Source organism: Amblyomma mixtum, chromosome 1 (assembly GCF_055824585.1).
Source record: "Amblyomma mixtum isolate Tamu chromosome 1, ASM5582458v1, whole genome shotgun sequence".
NCBI lineage: Eukaryota > Metazoa > Arthropoda > Arachnida > Ixodida > Ixodidae > Amblyomma > Amblyomma mixtum.
Window position 1 is genome coordinate 98,908,509 of NC_143012.1, and position 8,084 is coordinate 98,916,592.

Consider the following 8,084-nt stretch of genomic DNA (forward strand, 5'->3'; position numbering starts at 1 on the left):
TGGTGACCTTCGTGGAGAAGTTCTAATGTCACCTTTTGGAGAGAAGCAGGGATGACAAGTCTATGGTCCTTAAAGAGAATATTATCTATGAGGGACAAATCACCTCTATACTCCCAATACTTTTTCATATATTGTGGAAGCCTTTCCTTACGCGGCCAACCCTGAGTACAGTATTGAGTTAAAAGGGTACATTCTCCATCTTGCTGTTGATGGCTGCGAACATCATCAGGACTGATTAGACGAGTCTCAGTGATTGCTGAAATATGCAGCTGTAAGAATTTTTCGACCACATCCACTTGTTGGGGAGGTGAAGCTACTGGAGTGCGAGACAGCGTGTCTGCAGTAGCAAGCTGCTTGCCAGGCACATAAACAACTCGGAACTGATATCGCATCAGTTTGATACGGAACCTCTGAATCCTAGGTGGCATCATGTCAAGATCTGATTTCCCTAGAAGAGTTACTAGAGGTTGATGATCCGTTTCCACAATAAATGAGATACCACGAATGAACTGGTCAAACCGGTAAATTGCCCATGTCACTGCTAGAGCCTCTTTTTCGGTCTGGCTGTAGCGTTTTTCTGCCTCTGACAGAGCACGAGACGCAAATGCTACAGGACGTAGCTCACCAGTGGGCTGTTCTTGCAAAAGAACTGCGCCAATGCCAAAAGAGCTGGCATCACATGACAAAGTTGTGTTGTAGCTTGGATGATACTTAGCTACACACAGTGAAGACGTGAGCATTGACTTGACCTTGGTGAAAGCTAACTCTTGCATAGGACCCCAGTACCAGTCGCTATGCTTATTTAGAAGTTCTCTAATCGGTGCTGTAGCCCGTGACAGATTTGGAAGGAAGCTACCAATGTGATTCACCATACCAAGAAACCGGCGAACACTATGGACATCTGTCGGAGTTGGTAAAGAACGGATAGCTTCAAGCTTGTCAGGACAGGGAGAAATACCATTTTCACTTACAACTACGCCTAGGAATTCTATTTGCCGTTGGCCAAAACAACATTTGTTTTTGTTAAGCTTAACACCTGCTTTGCTTAGACGATCCAGAACTTCAGATAACTTCTGGTCGTGTTCCTCTTTATCTTTCCCAAAAACAAGAATGTCATCAATCATATTAACAACATTAGATTGGCCTTCCAAGATTCTAGCCATTTCCCTTTGAAAGAATTCCGGAGCAGATGTTATTCCAAACGGTAGACGACGGTAGCAGTAACGACCAAAAGGCGTGATGAATGTAGTGAATTCCTGACAATCTTCCGAAAGACGGATTTGATGAAATCCGGCAGTAGCGTCCAGCTTTGAGAAAACTTTGGCATCACCTAGTTGTCCTAACACCCATTCAACCGTAGGTAAAACGTGCCTTTCCCTGAGAACTTCCTTGTTAAGTTTAGTCAGATCCACACAGAGGCGGTATCCACCTGAAACTTTTGGAACTACCACCAAGCCTGCACACCATGCCGTTGGCTTGTCAATACGCCTAATAACTCCCTGTCTTTCAAGTGAGTCAAGTTCATCTTTAACCACGTTATGGAGGGGCAGGGGAATCCTACGTGGGACGCTCAGAGCAAAAGGTACAGCGTTCGGTTTTAGTCGGATAGTGTACTCCGCACCAAAAGTCCCTATGCCTTCAAAAATATCCTGCGTCGGCAACTGACCAGGAGAATGAGAAGGAGGAGCCTGACTTACTTGCGAACGTGCCAGAGCATCAACGAAATGAACAACTCCAAGAGCTGTGATGGCTGGATAACCCAGAAGTGGCGTCGACTGCGATGGCAGGACGTAGACTCTCTGCTGCGAAGTGCGACCTTTCCATTCGAGGGTAGCTAAAAATTGACCAGCAACCCTCAACTGCCGGTTGTCTGGCCCGGTGAGGCGACCCTCCCGCGCGTCCAGCCGCGACGGAATGCCTGGAAAAGTGGCGGGAACCACAGTCACTTCTGCACCAGAGTCCACTTTAAATTCAAGAGGAAGTCCGTTGACCTTCACACACACGAACTTGGCGTTCTCCGTCTTCTCCTTCTTGATAGGATGCACAGAAATGGAGTGCGAGTGTCTTGCGGATGAGCGTTGCTTGGAGACGCAGACGCTCTCAAAATGACCCTTCTTTTTGCAGAATCTGCATGCAGCGTTCCGCGCAGGGCAGATATCACGTGCGTGAGCTTCGCGTCCGCAGAAGTTGCAGGGTTTTTCCGAAGCGTTTCGTCGAGCGTCTCTCGTTATGGATTTGCGACGCGCGGTGGCGTCCACATGCACAGGCAAAGTACCGTTGTGCGCTCGTTCCTGGCTTTCCTTCTGCGCGTCTTCATACATGCGTGCATGTAAAAGCGCCTTCTCGAGAGTCAAATCCGGCGTTCGGCAAAGCTGTTCCGAAAGCTTAGTATCGAACAGGCCAACAACGAAGCGGTCACGAACCAGCCTGTCTTCGACGCTGGAAGAGCCGTAGTTGCATTTCTTTACCATCGAACGCAGGGTGGAATAGAACGCGTCCACGCTCTCGGATGGTTGTTGTACACGCTTATGGAAGCGAAAGCTTTCATGAACTTCGTTCACAGGATGAATGAAGTGAGCCGTGAAACGTTGTTTAACTTCTGCATACGACGCGCTTTCCAGCTCGGTGAGCCCAAGAGAATAGAGGATGCGGCGCGCTTGAACACCCATGCAATAAAGAAGTGTGCGAATCCTTACTTCGTCCGTTGCTGAAGACGCACCCGTGGCGACAGCAAAATCTTCAAATTGCTCCACCCACGATGACCAGGAGGCCGGGTCATCGAAGTCGAACGCTGGTGGCGGCGCTAGGCCAGACAAACCCGCGAATCGAGGTTGCGTCTGAGTCGAAGACGACGCGTCCATGGCGCTGCAGATGGTCTTGGTCTTGACATCTGGATATCTCGAGTAATAGTCGACTACCAACAGATAATCATGACCTCTGTGCTTGAACAAATCTATGCCAACCTCCTCCCATGGCATCAAAGGAGTTTTTGTAACCATAAGTGGCTCCTGACGAGGGATTCGTGTTGAAGCACCCACTTCTGACACCATGTAGAGATTGCCGAGATGGCAGGGTTGCATAGTTGGGCCGGCTACTAGGCCTAGCCTGGACCCATGCTAGCGGACGGAGCCGCGGTAGTGAACGCTCTCAAGACCGGAAGCCAAAGACCCTTTATTGTTGTTGTTGTTGTTGTGACTGAGAGAAGGATGAAGAGGAAATTGCACGGGCCTGCTCTCTAGCCAAGCCACCACCGCTGCCACGTGCAGATAGAGGAGAGTTAAAAGATCAGAGGAAAGAGAAAAAGGAAAGAAAAGACGCGCGTCGCAGCAACAACTGCGTCCGCCGGAGCGGACGCTGCTCAAAAAAAAAAGCGGCCGAAGCCGCGCTCGCCGAAGCGAGAACACGCCGGCGTCTCTATTTATAGAGCCAAACCAGCGCCCTCTACAAAACATATAAGAAACGTATCCGCTTTAGGTTTTCGCAAACTTTGTGTCCTCAAGCATAAACTAAAAAATGCTAATTTCTTGCTTATACATCATTAATCAGACCTAAGTTAGAATACGCGTGCGTTGTCTGGGACCATTTTGCTAAAACTAACATTCAAGCGCTTTAAATGATCCAGCGCAAGGCCGTTCCATTCATATTTTCAAAATACCGTTCAACAGACTCACCGCCTACCATAATGCGGGAACACAGGATCCCAACTCTACAAGTAAGACGCAAAATTCTCAGGTTGAAATTTCTTTAGATGCGAAAAGCTTCACTAGGCTCGTCAATACCGCGCTTCGCGTGAGCCACACTACAGATTTGCCACAGCCGCGCATGCGCGAAACCGATTGACGTCACGCGGAGCGCAGGTGGCCGCTGCTGCCGCAGCCATCGTCGCCGCCGCGGCTGACTCCATCGTTTGACCTTTCGCCGCCGCCGCGCGCTACTGCGCATGTGCGCCGCCGCTTCTCCTCGCCACCGTTGGACCTTTCGCCGCAGTAGTAGTAGTAGTAGTAGTAGTAGTAGTAGTAGTAGTAGTAGTAGTGGCTTTATTTATGCATTTAATATGGAAGGTAAAATAATTTTTGCAGCCCCGGCATCTGCTATCGCGGCTGGAAGCACCTGAGCTGGGTCAGAGGAAATAAAGGATAGCAGGCAGTGTGGAGAAGTGAAAGGAAAGGGGTGAGGGGATAGTAGAAAGGATAGAGGAAAGGGTACACTGTGAATAAATCTATTTACATATCTACATGATAAATATAAATATATACAGGTCGCACGCGCGTGAAGATCTGTTATCGTGAAGATAAGGTGCGCTTGCCCATTGAACAGGCGCAGACACTCTCCATGGAAGGAGAAGAAGAAGCAGCAGTCGGACGGCGCAGAAACACCGATCCAGAAGTGGCAGCTTGGGAGTTGGCTGAAAAGCAGCGAGAGCTTTTCGCTTCGAGATATCGAGGCTTAACCTTACCTAAGCCACAGCCATTTTTTTTTGTGCTCAAACAGTACAGGTTGTCACTCTGCACTAATCCCTTTATTAAGCCATTTTCTGTGACACGGTGAAGAAGACATCGCCCTTCTGAATCAATAACCCCATTCACTGCCAGAACTAAAGTATTTAAGTATTCATTTTTTCCCCGCACGATAACTGACTGGAATTCTTCACATATGACAGCACTTAGTGGCGTTAACTCCGTTGAACCGATACAGGACTGACGTCATCTAACTTACCGCGTATGTGTGGGATTTTCTTTTCTTTTGGTGTATTTTGTATCTGTATCACTTCACATCGCCCCTCCTGAAAGGGCCCCGAAGGGCCTGCTGTATTATCTAAATAAAATAAAATAAAATCACCCCTTTTCCGGCGCTGCGCATGACATGCCTTTGAAACTGCTCAAATCGTAGTACGACGAAGTATCAGCAGTACCTTGTTTCGTATTTTGAGTGCCTGCCTTTGCATTGTTTCTTTTTTATCATTGGTTTTAAATTAAATGTTATTGTGTTGATCTTTTTCTTCTCTTAATTTTTTTTTCAACCGCTCCAACCTGTATATGCAGGCCTCACACCCCCCCTTATGTAATGCCTTCGCGCCTTTAAGAAAAAATAATTAAAATGAAACGCGCTTTCGACCCTTATAACATAGCCTCTACGGCACGCCTAAAGACCGAAAGGCGTCAGAAGGTGTGGAAGAGGGCCTTTTGCACAGCAACCAGCATTAAAGCTTAACTGGTGCCATCAGTGCCCCTCTACGCGGCTAGGATCACATCAGTCTGCCTGGTTGTTTTGAACAAAAACGGCAGAAACAAGAATATTTGACGGTAATGATGATCAGGTCAAACAAAAAAGAAATTTCGCGCTATTGTATATTTTTACTCTAAGTTTATTTCTTGAGAAATCAGAGAGTTCATGAGCCTAGTGCCCACATTTCTAAAAAAAACAAAATATGGGGCGCAGTAGTTGTGCTTTAGCTGCGTTTCTCGAAGAGTAAATTGATAAATAGGTTTTTGAGGAAAGGAAATGGCGCAGTATCTGCCTCACATATCTCGGCGGACACCTGAACCGCGCCGTAAGGGAAGGGAGGAAGGTGGGAGTGAAAGAAGAAAGAGAGAAAGAGGTGCCGTGGTGGAGGTCTCCGGAATAATTTCCACCACTTGGAGATCTTCAACGTGCACTAACATCGCACAGCACGCGGGCGCCTCTTGCGTTTCGCCTGCAACGAAACGCAGTAGATCTATTTTTCTGGTATGAAAATTCCTATGGAGCTCACATTACGACGGTCTGCACGTGGACGCCGGTATACATTCGGCATGAGCTAACACTAGCGGAAAAAGCTGAGCTGGTGCTTCCCTGGCGCGCGTGTAGAGCTTAAGTCATAATACATGCGCTTTTGCAACTTTTTCAGGCCCATGTCGAGGTGCGCATCTGCTCCACGTTCAGAATGAAGTCATTCCGCCTACCACATTTTGTAATCATAGGCCTTCTGTTCTCTTTATATGTTATTATCTATATTATTATCTAATCATTGGACCGTTCTCACCATAACTTTACCAGAGATTATCTTTGCTGATTATCGCGCTCGTGTGAACGATATTACTCGAAAAGGTTTTGATTCACCGGCATTACGCAATTCAAATATCACCAGGTTATTCGGACAATCATGACATTCTTCCGCAATAAACCTGAACTTATTATGCATAACAGAAGCTCATCTCTCCCTCATGTCGTTATGCTATTTTCATAACAAACAATCGTCAAATTATCTCAAAGCCATTTTTATTTTTAGCAATCGTTTCACAATTATTTACTGTCCACTTCGTTTGTAATAGTTACATTTTGTATTTCTTCATTTTTACTCCCTAGTATTTTTCGAGTGTTTTTTTTTTTCATTTTTGCTGAATTATTTACTACGTTCCTGCACTTAGTTATTTCCTTTACTGTTTATTACTTCGTTTTCATATAATTTTCTTGGTCTGTAACTGTAAAGGGCCTCTATATTGTCACGCTGGAATGTGTATATTTAGTACGCTTTTCCTGTGAAAACCTGTGCTGTTCTGGCGCTTTTACTATATTTCCACTACGCTGCCTAACACAAGAAACTATTATCCGCTTCATAAAACGAGGTCTCCCTCACAGTCAAACTTCAGAAACTCGATCTGCACTCTTTATTACTCATGCAAAACTTAATGCAGTGTAAGTACATGTCAAAAATTCAATCCTCAAATCTAAATATTTTATTTCCTGGGTTCGAGGTTTCTGCGAACTCCGCCATCAGTCACTTTTCTTAAATATAGAGAATGCCGCAGCTATTTTCGCTGCTGCTTCTGCTTTCTTTGCTGATGCGTTGTGCCGGTTCTGCTTTTCGTTAAAGGTGAACTAAAGAGGAATCTGAACGCTTCTTTTTACCGCGGGAACTAGATCTACACGTCCTGTGCGGCCGATTTCCATAATTTAAATGAGATTAAAAATTCCGGCTCCCGGCTTTTTTTTTAACGTGTTTGTTTTAAAAACAAAAATAACTTCTGATTGCAGTGACAGTGCCTTCACTGCGTTTCGCTCGTAGTAGTGGAATTCTCGCTATCATAAGGCGTATGGGTTGCGCGATGAGCAGATAACGGTTTCCACGTAGAAAACTTACGAGCTCCCCTCTCGACATTTCATATCATTATGTCACAATCGTAAGGAGTTACGTGGGACGGACGCACCTGGAGTGCTACAACATAGCTTCATAGCCACGCGGAGAGAGCGCTTTTAACATACCTACGCTTTTGAAACTTTCTGTAGCCGAAGCTGAGCAGCACAGCTGCACCGCTGGCAGCCTGTTCTAGGAAATGTTGCGCAAATTTAGCACGTGCCAGGCAAATGCAAGTTTAGGAGCCGAACGCTGCGTTCTACTGGCAGAGAGGAATAACACCTGCTAGCTGGCGTCTGCTGCCTTCAGCACATGGGACGCCATTTTGCAAGCTCAGGAAACGAAGTATAAACGTTAAGGTATGCTGTGATGTAAGGTGCGCTCAACGTGTACATGCATACCATCTCCTGCGATGTCTTTTCTTCGATCTACATGTGGGAAATTTCAAGGCTTTTTGGATCAAACACGGGTTACTGACAACCTAGTCGAAACCAAGAGCAAGAAATCGGTTTGGGTAAAGTATGCATCTGAAGGAAAGATATGATAGGTTAGGTTCGTTGGTTTATGGGGTTTAACGTCCCAAAGCGACTCAGGCTATGAGGGACTCCGTAGTGAAGGGCTCCGGAAATCTCGACCACCTGGGGTTCTTCAACGTGCACTGACATCGCACAGTACACGGGCCTTTGGAATTTACCTTCCAAAGAAATTCAACCGCCGCGGTCGGGATCGAACTCGGGTTTGCGGATGAAATTAAGAAGTTTGCCGGCATAGGGTGGACGCAGCTGGCACAGGACACGGTTAACTGCAGAGACATGGAAGAGGCCATTTGTAGCGAAAGCTCTAGTCAGCTGTGCATTTCGGGAGTTCGTCGCAGGCCAGTACGGCGCATGCGCCGTAACCATGGCAAGCAATTGCCATAGTTGTTAGAGCCGAGCATAACGTACGTTTCGCTATTTATATCCTGGCCTAG

General features: G+C 46.5%; 1 long non-coding RNA gene across 1 annotated transcript; it reads right to left on the bottom strand.

Annotated features, from left to right (window-relative positions):
* Nucleotides 1–1,069: 1,069 nt before the first annotated feature.
* On the bottom strand, nt 1,070–2,881 carry LOC149367309 (uncharacterized). The gene is made up of 2 exons (XR_016284701.1): nt 2,697–2,881; nt 1,070–1,918 (listed from the first exon to the last, which is right to left on the bottom strand). It is a non-coding gene; the product is annotated as an uncharacterized LOC149367309 (long non-coding RNA).
* Between the last annotated feature and the right edge of the window lie 5,203 nt (nt 2,882–8,084).